This window comes from Engraulis encrasicolus, unplaced genomic scaffold (assembly GCF_034702125.1).
Source record: "Engraulis encrasicolus isolate BLACKSEA-1 unplaced genomic scaffold, IST_EnEncr_1.0 scaffold_26_np1212, whole genome shotgun sequence".
In the NCBI taxonomy this organism is placed as follows: domain Eukaryota; kingdom Metazoa; phylum Chordata; class Actinopteri; order Clupeiformes; family Engraulidae; genus Engraulis; species Engraulis encrasicolus.
The window spans coordinates 729,202-744,201 of record NW_026945555.1 but is presented as its reverse complement, the minus strand read 5'-3'; the positions used below and the strand labels follow the sequence as shown (position 1 = coordinate 744,201).

At 43.0% G+C, this 15,000-nt stretch overlaps 1 pseudogene; it reads right to left on the bottom strand.

Annotated features, from left to right (window-relative positions):
• The window catches only part of LOC134442922 (NACHT, LRR and PYD domains-containing protein 3-like), a 61,561-nt pseudogene that overhangs the window by 3,096 nt on the left and 43,465 nt on the right, over positions 1 to 15,000 (bottom strand).

Below are 15,000 nucleotides of genomic sequence, written 5' to 3'. Positions count from 1 at the left end.
TTCAAACTATTTCGGACCTTTCTCTGAAGAGGAGACTGAAGTGCAAATGAATTGCCAGTGCAGTAGAGCTTAATTGAATTATGCATCTTCACAGCTTTTGCCCTTGATCTGATGGCAACATGTCACCTAAGCTGGGAGTGTTCACTTTGCACAGACTTGCTGGATTGAGGGGAGCGGTACAATTACTGCATCACAATATGAGCAAGATGTGGTGTTGTGGTGACAAGACAAAGGCAGTGGCATCTTCACTCAGTCCTACTTTCCCACCATGACACTTGAGCTTCCTACTCTAGGTTCTGATCTGTGAACGAATGACTGAAGGGAACCTCTGATTTGGCCGCAACAAAATCACCTTACTGTAGAACATAGGATCATCTTGTTTCAGAGCATTAATCTGAGCAAGATGGACTGCCATGAGGCGAGCATAATTCATATGCAAAGAAGTACTTGATAAGGTTCCTCATGACAGCCAGATAACCTTCCCGGTCCACTGGACAACAAGCACGAATGATATTTTGAAGACTCTCCACTTGCTCTTACAGGTGTTGTACAAGAAACTGAGCAAACTCTAGTGTCTTCTCCTGATTGAAGAGCTTGGGTATTTTCCAAAAAAAGGTCTAGATGTTACTCTGCAATTGCAATGCAACTGGACTGAGCAGGACATTGCATCAAAGGAAATGGCATCAAATCTCATCACAATAATAGCCAGGCTAGTTGGGATGTGATATGCAAGGGCCCAGATGTGTGCTTTCCCACCAAAGATTCCACAGAGAGCTGCTGAAGAGTATGAACCACTTTCAATGGAGCATACAATGCCTCTTCCATCAATTGTTTTCCCCCAAGAGCAAACAGTGCAGCAAACACTGCATACCTATGTGCAAAACACCTGCTCTCAGAATCCAGTCACCATTGCCCAGTGACAGCTGAATCTCAAGAGCACGCAAGAGTTCTCCAAGAGTAACGAGAGTTCTCCTCTATGAGTCTCAAATGGCTGGGATATCAGTGGAGATTTGGTGGAGCAAGTATGGATGACTTCATACAACCAATTTCTGGGGATTTTTGGGTGTTTGTTCATTTATGGACAGAATGAGAGCATCATGGTCAGTTTCCTCTTCTGTGCCTAGCTGCTGCTGCTCATTCTCATTTGTGTGCCTTTCTCACTTTCTGTGGTGTTGGTTGGATCTGTTGCTAACTAATTGGCAAGTGTCCATGTATGAGTGAAGGCTTTGGAAACAGTGTAGTCCACATGTCTCTGTTTGAAAGTTGTAAATCGAACTGGCCTGGTCCTGATGATTGGTTGCTGCAAGTGTTTTACATCAAACCTGAGATATGGGGACAGGAGCTCCTCAGGGATGACAAGGAGTTGGTTGACAGCATCTAGTGTAAATATTTATCTCTTTGATTTGCATTACAACCACTGTGCCATGGAAGGTGTTCTGTCCAGTGGGTTTTTTCTAGAAGTTTAAGTTTGTAAATTACAGTTGTAATTGTTTTTTTGTTTGTTTTTTTTTTAAATCAGGTGAACAAAACTCGCCAGCCTCGTTCATGTTTTGCAGAACACCTTGTTCTAATAGTTTTTTCGAGTCCAATTATTCTTTGATAGTCAGTGCCAATATAAACAGAAATAATGACTTCAGTTGCTCTGGTAGCATTGGTCACCTTTGGTGTACACGCACATTTAGACAGTTATTATCTTCTGTTAAACGGTTTTGTTTAACAGGTGGCCTCAACCTAAAAATGAGTCATAACAACTTCTGATCACAATAGAACTGTCATAAATGGATTCAGGATCCTCCATAACCCCTAAGTTGATACCATTATTGTGAAAATAGGATCTTTATTGCTGCATTTATGGTTGCACTATGTATCTTGGCCAAGGTGACAAAGCGCCCCCTAGAGGGGGACCATAAAGGGGTCATAAAACTCGGAACCTATCATTTTCTCACAGTACTGATCCTAATAGAATTGAAATCTTTATTATTTATATTATGTGCACAGATCCAATGTGACTGATGCCATAGTAGTTATATCCCCCACAGGAGGCTTGTATGTGGACAAAATAGCCTTTAAATCTCCAAAATATGTGTAATAGCAACTTCTGACCATAATGAAACTGTCATAAATGGACTCAGCATCATCAATAACCCTGTAATTGACACCAAGATTGTGGAAATGTGATAATTATTAGTAGATATATGGGTTTGGTAGCTATACTGGCTAGGGCCAGAAAGCGCCCCCTAGAGGAGGGGTATAACGGGGTCAGAAAATTCGAAACCCATCATTTTTCAATAGTAGGACCCCAAATGAAGCAAATGAAGCAATAAAATCAATTTTAGCATCAAAATCCTACGGAATGACATCTCATACCACACTATGAAGGCAAAAGGAATCGAAATGTCAGATGGAGAGAGATAGAGAAGAGAGAAAGAGGGATAGAGAGAGGGGGAGAGAGAGAGAGAAAGAGGGATAGAGAGAGAGAAGAGAGAGGGATGGGGAGAGGGAGAAAGAGGGATAGAGAGAGAGTAAAGAAAGAGAGAGAGAGGAGAAAGAGAGAGAGAGAGGGAGGGAGAGGCAGAGGGCGGGAGAGAGAGAGACAGAGAGAGAGAGAGAGAGAGAGAGAGAGAGAGAGAGAGAGAGAGAGAGAGGGTGAGGGAGGGATAGAGAGAGGGATAGAGCCGGAGGGAAAGGGAGGGATAGAGAGAGTGAGAGAGAGAGAGAGAGAGAGAGACCTAACACCATTCAGCGATCATTAGCACAGTACAGCCACTGCCCAAAAGCACACTCCCCCCTACTATATGTTCACAATCAGCTCTCCGTCCCCCCCAACCTCACCCCCCCCCCAAAAAAAAAAAAAACCACACACACACACACACACACCAAACTTTTGAAAATTTCTCCAAATCATTGACCAAGTGATAATACATGTATTCCACCTTTTAGCCATTCCCAAGAAACCCTCTAAGGGGTCTACATACACCAGGTTCAGCATTTTCTGCTTGTGGGTCAGCCAAATGACAAACTTTGCCCTGCCTAATAGAAAATTTACCAAACAGACCTCCTTCTTGACATTTGCGTTTGTATTTAGGCCCACTAATGAAAAGAGACTCTGAGAAGCCCTCCCCAAACCCTCTCAATGCTCCCCTGCCACTGAAAAAGACCTCCTAGCCTCTCACAATGTAAAAACAAATGGGTCATAGACTCCTCCTCCCCGCAGAATGGACAACCCCTCCCTGTTGCTGGGAGGTGTGCCACGTGTCTGTGCATGGACCGCGGAAACGGCCGGGCCAGGGGGGCCGTGGCCCGGGTAACTTTTTGAAAAATAAATGAATGAAGGATTTAAAAAAAAAAAAAATCCAAGTCAAAACCCGTGGACAATATCAAACTTAAACACAACCCTCGCTGTAATAATGCAATAAAGCGTTTCCCTAAACCAATATTTCCTTAACCAATATTAATATTTGACATGCGCGAAATCTGGAGTTCCAAGCAATAGCGCAGCACTGAAAATCGTGCGGAAGAAGTAGCCTATAGGCGAGGTTGAGTAAGGTCTCACCAAACCGTCCAAAACGGTTAATCATTTAATCATTTCGCTGAGCAGACAGCGACGCAAAGAAGCCAGGTTGCCGCGGGAACGTACAGCAAGCATTGCCACTTATTCATCTGAAAGCGCGGGTAGGGTCGCATGCGCTTTCACCGACTTCGATCAGCAGAGAATGGTGCTTCAGTGTTCCCTGCAGCGTGCCGCGGGAATGTAGAGCACACACGAAAGTTTAACAAAAGCTCTGCTTATTTTTTTTATTGACAATCACCGCTGCCAAGTACAGTGTCACCGCCCATACAAAAAAGAACACACAGCAAGGAATATTGCCAACCATTATCCATCGAATGGTAGTGGATTACCAAGAAAGTTACTGTTATCTTTGCAACCTCCATCAATGTACGGGGCAGTGTAGGTGAGTCATGCTGATGTGATTATTAAACGCTTGGATTTGGTTCTTTTAGTTTTGTTGGCTGTTTAGACATAAGTAAAATCATCCTGGCAACATGATGTGATGTAGGACTATCCGCTCTCTCTCTCTCCTCGCTCTCTCGTGCGCGCGCCCAACTCCGATAAAAGAGCAAACATAGCCTATCGCCAATGCACTCATCTCACTGCTTTGTGTTTCTCATAGCTTAAGTAGGCTACTGGTACAAGCAAGCCCACTGTTTTTCAGTTGCGTTTCCAGCGACCAACGAGGTGCAGAACATTTTATTCTGCACCGTTCTGTGATGATGTAGGCCTATGCGTGTCCATGTAGGCTATACCGCGCATAGCCTCGGCTATGCATCTTGTCCGACCTAAAATTTTGGTGACACAGACCCCCTCTTGCGATTGTGGCCTGGGGTGGCCAGACGTCCTTCTGTAGGATGAACCGTCCGTCGTCTTTTCAGTGCCTTGTCCAGCATGAGATTTCATGCAAAAATGCATTAAAATGCATGAAATTGCATCTAAGAAACGCAATTTTTCTTGGGGGAGGACCCCCAAACCACCCGTCCTACAATGGGTCCACCCCTTGCGGCCCCCCCTTGTTCAAAGACGTTCCGTGGTCTATGTGTCTGTTTGTTGCTATTGCCCCATGAGCAAGCCTCCACTGAGAGAGAGAGAGAGAGGAGAGGGATAGAGAGAGGGAGAGGGAGGGATAGAGAGAGGGAGAGAAAGATAGAGATAGAGAGAGGGTGAGGGAGGGATAGAGAGAGGGATAGTGTCAGGTTCTGTGGACAATTTGTGCCTGCTGTTCTTTAATCTTGCCACTAGATGTCGCCATCTGTCTTTGTATTTTTGTTTTACCCTTTGCCATTGGCTACACCTGTCTTTTGTTATTGGTTAATTGAATCATTGATGGTGAATTGATTGGGTTGCCTATTTAAAGCCTTTGTTTCCTTTTGACTCTGCTGAGATCTCCTGAAAGCCACATGTGAGTACTAGTCCCTGATTTTTGCTTCTGCTATTTTAGAGCTGCTGTTTTTGACTTTGGAACTTTGTTTCTGACATACCTGAAGAGGATTTTTTGCTTTGGACTTTCTTTGTGGATTATGAACTTTGATCATTGTTGTATTTTGGACACTTGGAATACTGCTTTTTTGTTGGAATTGAAGATTTGGGATTTAACCCTTTAGTTGCCATGGAATGCTGCATTGCCTTTTTGATGCCCTTTTTTGAAAGCAGGGGCGTATCACCAAATTTGGGGGCCTAGCAACAACCTCTTCCATGGCCCCCCCACCCCCCACCCATTGACCCATGTTGGTCTTTTGGGACACTTGTTATGAATAGGCCTATCAAAGACAAATATGGGTTCTTCCATCACAATGACAGCCGATGTCAAATAAATAAAAAAAATCCCATTTTGTTGGCTATCACAGAAGGCCACACGGAATGGGAATGGGATAACCAGTTAGGTATCCTACTTTGTAGGCTGTAATTTTGACATTTGGGCTCACCTTTCTTGCAAGAAATCAGCTGCAGTTGCTTTTCTTCATTTTGTTTCCCCTGTCTCTCTTGCCTTTCTATTCTCTTTGTGAAAGTCTGGTGTTTTACAAGTCTTTCATTGCTAACTGGCTGTTGCGTTTAATGCCTAATAATGACGTAAGTGAGTGTTGATTCCGCATATTGTACAATCAAAAGTCTGCGAGAGGGCGAACTAAACCAATGCGTGATATTGGGGGTGTCTGATATAGCAACATGATCTCCAAAAATTCTGTGCTACTGGACACGGATGTTAAGGACACAAAATCCGTGTTCAGGAGCACGGATTTTGCCAAAATTCCGTGCTCCTGGACACGGAATTGTTTTCCGTGCTCCTGGACACGGAATTGTTTGAAGTGCTTTCTATAGGCTATTTCCACAGTCTTGTGTTTTCTCAGGATTTTTCTAATTTCAAATATTTTGTCTAAAAAAAAAAAACATTTCTTACTGACAGGTTAGGGTTAGGCATTGTTTTGGTCTGGGCACAGCTAGTTTTCTTTCATTCATTATATGAGTTTGATAGCCTAGCAACCAACTGGAAAAGGTATTTCTCAAAAATATGTCTTTAATGACAGGTTAAGGTTAGGGAATGTTTTGGTCAGGGCACAACTTAAATTTCTATAGCATTATTTTGTTTAGGATTAGCATTTGGCGAGAGGAGTCACGTGACGCGATGCGAGGGAAGGCTGGCTGAAAAGTGTGCTCCGTGGACTTTGCTTAATTTATCCTTAAAATAATTCTTCAGACCAATTACCTGCAGTAAAATAATTAAACAAACTATCCGGGATTTAAACATGGCGAAACAGTCGAAGCAGCAAGGCGATATAAAGAAACTTTTGCGTTCACAAGGCCAAGGCCAGGACGGGCAAAGCCATCATGGAGGAGCCAGTGCTAAGTCTCCCGATAAGCAGCAGCAGGGTATGGACATTAGCCATGATATTGGTAATATCTACGCGACATTGTCGAAAATTTCGAATGATTTGGAGGGATTGGCAGAAATCCGCCGAACCACCATGTCAACAGAAACCAAACTTTCCTCTTTAATTACGCGTATGGACGACATGGAGAAGCGGGTGGAGTACCTCGAAACTTTCGAAAAAGATTGGCAAGCGGCTCCGCCTGCTAGCAAGAAGGACATAGAGGCTATCTGGGACAGATTTGAAGAAATGGAACATCAAGCAAGGCGGAATAACATTCGCATTGTCGGATTTCCCGAAGGAGTGGAGGGGGGAAGTCTGGTTAAATTTGTGGAAGATATTATTCCGGAGTTGCTTGGAATCGAGCGGAGACCCCAACTGGAATATGCATACAGAGTGAACAGCACCAAGGCAGGTGACAGACCGCGCGTGGTTTTGGCGAGGTTCCTCCGGCTATCAGACAGAGAATTCGTTATGAATGCTGCCAGGGAGAAATCCAAACTGAGTTGGGACGACAACAACATTATGCTCTTCCCCGACTACACACAGGCTACTCTTCAGAAACGCGAAAAATTCAAGGATTGCAAGAAAAAGCTGCACGACAACAACGTGAGATTCCGGCTGCAGTACCCAGCCACACTGAAAATCAAGACCAAGGAAGGAGAGAAGACATTCGCATGCCACAGGAAAGCGATGGCATTCATTAATAACATGGAGTAACTGTGAGTAGATATTTGCATTAGGTCTTGATGCTACTCTGATGAGGAAATAGTTTTTTTTTTTTTCTTGAACTTTTATTTCTGCCTTACTACCAGTAAAGTCGGACTACACTTGCATACTGGTCTGAGTGAAACTGTGACAATAGCAAAGTCCACCAGCGCCACGAAGCGGCAGACTCGTGGAGGAGTCATGGACCATCGGTTTTCCGAGGACTGGACAATGGGGGGTGTTGAAAGGTGCATACGTTACATGCACGTTGGGTGTTTGGGGGTTACTGGGGATTGTTTTGATTATCTGCCACTATTTTCTCAGGTATTTCCACGCAAGTTGTACTACTCCAATGACTTTTTCAAACAGGGTTAACGTCAACTACTAGTAATTTGCGTCTTACCACATGGAATGTGAAGGGGCTGGGCACGCCAATTAAGAGGAAGAAAGTGATGACTAGGTTAAAGAGTAACAAATGTGACGTGGTATTCTTGCAAGAAACACATATGTCTTCGGTGGAGGTTATGAAGCTCTGCTGTGGATGGGTGGGCCACGTTTATTACAGTGAGGGTTCCAGTAATAGTAGGGGTGTTGCCATATTAGTGAACAAAAATGTGCAGTTTAAACTTATAAAACAGATTAAAGATAGCTCAGGAAGGATGATCATTATACTGGTGGAAATACAGGGCCAAAAAATGGTTTTAGCAAATGTATATGCGCCTAACGGTGATGCCCCAGAGTTTTTTGTTGAACTTGAGAGTAAACTAGGAGTAATGGGGCAACATTATCTGGTGCTAGGAGGGGACCTGAATTTATTGATGGACCCAATCTTAGATCATAGTGGAGCATCTGTGCAAAGGGCCCCACGGGCAGCCCTGACACTGCGTCGCATTTGTAAGGCATGGGGTTTAGTAGACATTTGGAGAATCCTTAACCCCTCCGGTAGGGACTATACTTTTTTTTCACCTGTGCATAAGATTTATTCAAGGATTGACTTATTTTTAATCTCTAAAGCACTTACCTCTTCAGTTTTTGGCTGCTCCATAGGAAATATAATAATCTCTGATCATGCTTGGGTATGTCTGAATCTGAGGCCTCATAATGAAAGGCAGCGCTCCTATCGCTGGCGCCTAAATTCCTCTCTTCTACAAGACCCAGCTAACATAATCTGGCTGAAGGCAGCTATAAACTATTATGTGGATACTAACTGGTCTTCTGTATCTGCTACAGGCACTGCCTGGGAGGCCCTTAAGGCGGTGATCAGGGGGCGCATTATTGAAGTATCCTCATTTCTCAAGAAATCTAAAGCTAAAAAAATGTTAGAGCTTGAAAGTAAAATTTTAAGTTTGGAAACACAGTTAAAAAGGCATATGTCAAGTGACCTCTTAAGAGAGTTAACCAACTTAAAATACCAGTATAACAACATCTTATCTGAAAAGATGGAATTTATTTTATTCAAGGCTAGACAAACCTATTTTGAGTCAGGTGACAAGGCTGGGAAGTTGCTGGCTCATTATATTAAGCAAAAAGAACTAGCTGCTACTATCCCAGCTATTAGATCCCCTTCTGGAGAGACATTAACAGCTACTAAGGACATAAATAGGACTTTCAAGGAGTTTTACATGGACTTATATAGCTCAACATTCTCTTCCACAGAAGAGGACATGCAGGCTTTTCTAGAGCCTTTAGGCCTTCCTAGGTTATCAGAGAGTGAGCGAGAGCTTCTGGATGCAGACATTACGGTGGAGGAAATCATAGAGGTTATAAAGGCATTCCCTGTCTGTAAGGCACCAGGGCCTGATGGCTTCACCGCTGAATTTTTTAAGAGCTTTTCAACAGAGTTAGCACCACTACTGTTAGAGGTTTATAATGAAGCACTGACTAAAGGACAGCTCCCCCCCACCTTTAGACAGGCATTGATTAGTCTTGTCCCTAAAAAAGGTAAAGATCCCTGTGAATGTAGAAATTATCGCCCTATTTCTTTAATTCAGATGGATGTTAAAATAATTTCAAAGGTCTTAGCCAACCGGTTAAATAAGGTAATAACATCCCTTATCCACCCTGACCAAGTGGGGTTCATTCATGGTCGTAATGCCTCAGATAACATAAGGCGCTTCATTAATATTATGTGGAAGGTAGCAAATGACCAGTCTCCTATGGCAGCCATATCTTTGGACGGAGAAAAAGCTTTTGATACTGTTGAAATTACATATTTGTTCAAGATTCTAGAGACATATGGGTTTGGCAGTATATTCACTAACTGGATTAAGCTACTGTATAAGCAGCCAGAAGCGGCAGTGCAAACTAATGGGTTAATTTCAGATTACTTTGCCCTTGGTAGGGGGACTAGACAGGGTTCACCCCTGTCTCCATTGTTATTTTGTCTAGTCCTGGAACCACTAGCAGCAGCCATAAGAATGGCACCTGATTTCCCAGGTATAACAGCAGGGGGAAAGGTGCATAAGCTTATGCTTTTTGCAGACGATATACTTCTATTTGTCTCTGAACCAAACCGATCGTTAACCTGCCTCCTTAATATAATCAGGTCCTTTTCTAAGTTCTCAGGATACAAAGTGAACTGGTCCAAGTCAGAAGCACTTCCTTTAACGGCGTATTGCCCCCCCTCTGCCTTTCAACTTGGTGCATTCCAGTGGCCCACACAAGGTCTCAGATATTTGGGCATTATTTTCCCTCCACTGCTGAAGGACTTGGTTAAAGTCAACTTTGATCCACTATTACACAACATTGCATGTGATGTTAAAAGGTGGGCAGCACTAAACCTGTCAATGGTTGGGAAGGTTAATGTGTTAAAAATGAACTGTGTTCCTAAACTCAACTACCTAATCCACTCGATACCTCTTGAGGTCCCACTTTCATACTTTAAATGGTTCGACACAATAGTAAAGACTTTCATTTGGAATGGCAAGAAACCAAGGTTACATCTGAATAAGTTATGGAGGCCGATGGATAGGGGTGGCTTAGGCTTACCCAAGTTATTGTATTATTATTATGCCTTTAACTTAAGACATCTGGCGCACTGGTCACTTCCTCCAGAAAGGGCACCGCCGTGGCACTGTATTGAGCAGTCTGTTGCTCCAGTGCCACTAATACAATGTTTGTCTATTAAACTATCAGGAGAGCTTAAAACACACCCAGTATTCTCTCACCTAATAGTACTGTGGTCCAAGGTTGCTAAGCAGTTTAACCTTGATCCCCATCTAAATGTATTCTCAAGCATCTGGCTGAATCCTAAATTATGTATAAATAAGTCTCCCATATGGTGGAAAGAGTGGTATGAAAGAGGCATTGTAACCCTTAACGACCTGTATCATAACAATATCTTGAAGTCTTTCCAGGACCTAGTGCAGCAGTTTGGTATCGCCAAATCACAGTTTTACAGATATTTACAACTACGTCACTTGTTAATGGGGACTTTTCGATCTGATACATCTGCCCCCAAACCTGCTGGGTTCCTAGAAGAGGTCCTGATATGTTACACTTTAGGAGGCAAGGCCTCTACGTACTACTCACAGATGATTAGGTCAGTGGGAGATGGAGCACTCCAAGCCCTCAAGCTGACATGGGAAAGGGATCTAAGCCTCACACTGGAGGATGATGAGTGGGATATGATTTGTAAAAATATAAGAGCTGTATCAAGGGATGCCAGAGTACGACTTATTCAGTTTAAAATTATCCATCGCTTCTACTGGACACCCTCTAGAATGTTTAGGCTTGGTATACTTGATTCTCCTAAATGTTGGCGATGTAAAGCAGAAGATGGCCATCTTGTACACGCACTGTGGTATTGTGACAAGGTTCAACAATTCTGGAAAAGGATTCACACTCACATTAGTGAGATCTCAGAGACACACATTGACTTTTGTCCCAGACTATTTGTACTGGGAGATGGAACAGTTCTGACCGAGGGGAATACAAATGTGAAAAGCTGGATCCTAACTAGTATAATGATAGGCAAACAGATACTTTTGAGAGGATGGAAAGCGGAGGGGGTTCCCTCATTTCAAGAATGGACTGCTGAACTGGCCAGGGTTGCGGCATTTGAAAAAATGTCTTACAGGAAGATGGGAAAGATGGACCTGTATGGGAAAAAATGGGGAATGTATGTGTCATTTATAACTGAATCTAACTGATATGTGGTGTGACGCAGAATGTTTTTTGTTTTTGTTTTTGTATTTTTGTTTACCTTGTTAGGTCATTTGCACAGTGTGCATTGCACAATGTTGTACAACTAATGCTTACTTTATATAAGTGGTGGCATGTTGGGGGTTGGGGTGGGGGGTGGGCGGACAAGGGTTGTTTCTGTTTCTGTGTAAATCTTGAAAAACAATAAAAAATGTTAATCACAAAAAAAAAGGATTGGCATTTGGCATGTATTTTCTAATGATAGAGTTAACACAGTGCTGTGGTAATAGCCTATAGAAAGCACTTCCGTGTGCCCATCACGGAAAACAATTCCGTGTCCAGGAGCACGGAAAACAATTCCGTGTCCAGGAGCACGGAATTTTTGGAAAATCCGTGGTCCTGGACACGGATTTCGTGTCCTTAACATCCGTGTCCAGGAGCACAGAATTTTTGGAGATCAGGCTGGATATAGAATATAGCCGATTTACAGGCTAGTATATCCAATTCAACAGATGTATTTCCAGAGAACATTGGAATTACATACATTACCAACATGTATTGACATTATTATTTTAAATAGTCCTAATGTTTTTAAAAAAATGAAAGAAGATAAATATTTTCCATGGGAGGGCCCCCGGTGGGCCCCCCAAGTGGTCTGGGCCCTAAGAATGAATCAGGGTTTTCCCCCCCTGTTCGACGCCGCTGTTTGAAAGACTGAACTCTTCCCAGGTGAAAAAGTGGTTCAATTTAGTACAATAAAAGCACAACTGAAGTGTACTTAGCATGTTAAAAGCGCACTCACACTTTTTGTGCTAAGAAAAAGTATGTTTACAATATGCTTATTTAAAGTGTACTTAAAATTAGATGTAATTAAGTTGCTCTCAAAGAAAGTACACTTTGCGAACCATACATAAAGTGCACTTAGAAGATGTTTGGCTAAAGTGTATTTAGAGGAATATACTAATAGTGTTCTAATAGTGAACTTACTAAAAGTGTATTTTTTAATAACATATTGCAATTGCACCTTTTTGATTATACTTCACCCAAGTGACTTCGAAGTGTGATTTTCTATAGTGCGCTTTAAAGTAAATCACTTTAACATATTGGAAGTATACTTTTTCTAAGTGCACCATGATTGTGCTTCATCCAAATATATTCAAAGTGTGCTTACACAAAGTGCATTTACCCATCATGCATCATCATGCATGTACCATCATGTAATGCACTTCTTGGAGCTCAATTTCTCAAACAGAAAGCCATTGACCTCTAAGGAATATCTTTGGTTTGCATGAAAATATTACTCATTGTTATATTCTGCGTTTATTGTAGGAGTTTTAAAATTTTAAAGTGGTACACAAAAAATGACCATGTTCCCACCGTCATTATGATGGTCACGTATATGTTCTGGTATATATAGGCTCACACTTCCCATGACATCATGGTGAGAGGTAAGTTGGAACTAGTTGTTCAAACAAATAATCAAGGGTCACCATTAGTAATCAATTCAAATGATCAATTGCAGGAAGGTGGAACAAGAATGAAATAAAGTGAAATGTGTATCTGAAATCTCTGTAACAATGCAATGATTGTAAATGTCAGTCGTGCTAGGCATGCATACTGTATCACTACTATGACATGTGGCTGTGTGTAATGTACAAGCTCTGAGGACCAGCATGGATTGTACTATTACATTTATATTATTTCATGTACTTGGGAGTGTACTGTAAATATACTTCAAGCATACCTGTTATATATTTACAATACTTAATATGATATACTTTTTACAGATTTAAAATGTTCCAATGTAGTCCAAAGAAGCATGAAGTTAATATACTTTTATTGTACTTCTAGTAACAATAAAATGTTATAGAAGTGTACTCAAGCACACTATTAATGCCATACGAATGCATGAAAAGCTTGTTTGGAGCATACTTTCAAAAGTATGCTTGTAGTGCACTTAAAGTTGTCCAAAAGCGGTGCCAATTTAGCATCCTCAGTGTGCTGCAAGTGTGCTGAAGTACTGCTTTAGTAGTGCTTCAGCGCACTAATAGTGCAATTAAGCGCACTTTAAATCGCCGAAAATAGTACACTTTGTACTAAGTACGGTCAAAAAAAGTACACTTTAAGTATATGGGTTTTTCACCTGGGTTGCCTCTTTGTTTTTGTTTTGGATTTGCAAATTTAGTCTGTGAGACTGATGTCTGAGGTTAGTCTGTTAGTCCGTCCCGCTATGGGACGGGGATGAGTCGTGCTGGACCCATCTCTGTCGCCGCTGGCGACGGTGACGCGGAGTGTGTGAATCTGGCTCGCTTTGGTCAGATCCATCTGACGAATCTTGGTCATTCGCATCGCGCCATGACTGTGCAGAACATGAGTCGGACTCATGGGAACCGTGGTTAGTCCACTGGTCCGGATTATGAACAGGTTGGCGGTTGCGCCTTCTGTTTCGTTTACGCCTACGTGTGTTGTGCGTATTGTGGCTGTATTGCTGATAAGGGAGCGGTCCCCCTTTCGCTATAATGTTCTGCTGGTGGTGCCATTCGTTTTGCTGTGGGTTAGTCAAGTGTTGCTTAGGGCCATCTCTGTCTGGCCCCCCTTTATGGGCCGCTTCGAAGCTCGTCAGCCGGGGCTGTGCCGTGGGCTGTTGGCATGGGTTGGGAGCGCTCGGCTGAGACCTGTCTGCAGGCGTAGCGGCCTCCCAAATCATTTGTGCGAGCCGGCGCATTTCAAGCATTGTGTGGCGTTTGCGCCTACACGTGACTTTAACCTCTGTACGAATGCTACCATGGAGATTGTGTAAGAAGAGTGATTGGAATTGCGCATCTTCTTCTAAGCCTGGTGTTGTCCTACCCTCAAAGTAGGCTGTGTGTAACCGACTGAAATATGCGCGAGGGGGTTCAGACCTCTGATGTCTGACCCTCAAAGCATTGAGCACTGCAGACGGGTAGTCTCGAGGTCGCTCGTACTCTCCTATCATCCATGCGCGTAATTTGGGATAGCTATCAGCTATGTCTGGGGAAAGTGAATCCAAATCCTTGCGCACTCTTGGGCCGGATGTTTTCCAAATTAGTTTAACTTTCTCATATGACGTTGCGTCTGGTATGTCTTGGAAACATCGTTCTATTTCTCTGAAATAGTCACTCACGTGTCAGTTTGCACCATAAGGGTCAAACTTCTCAACATCTTGTGCTAGTATATCAAGAACACGGAGTCTAGCTACACGGGTCGTCTCTGCGTTACGCGTGTGAGACCCATCGGAGCAATCTGTCTCTGAGCTGCTGTGACAATCGCGTGTGCGGGGTCTTCCCCGGGCTGCGACTGGCTGTGGGGTGACTATGGGGACAATCTCGTTTCTGTCTACCTCATACACTGGACTCTTTTCCTGGGTGGCTTTCTCGCTGGCTTGCGTGGAATGTTTTGAGTGTGTCACCTGCATTGCCTCGGGTTTCTCACGAGACAATAAGTGGGGCTGTTCTACAACACTCTTATTGCCAGTTATGGCTGCCTCCAGTATGCTAACGCGAGCAGATAAGCTCTCTTGCAAGTGCCTAAGCTCATTTCTAATTTCATTCATTTCAGTCGCTATACTGTCTCGGTCAGTTCTGACGTTATGCACTTCAGTGCCGAACTGGCTGAGTTGCAGTCTTAGCTCGTGGGCTTGGAGCAAAATTAACATGCCTATTGCTTCTTGGTGGTCGGCAGTTGATTTGGAAGCATTCATTTGCATTA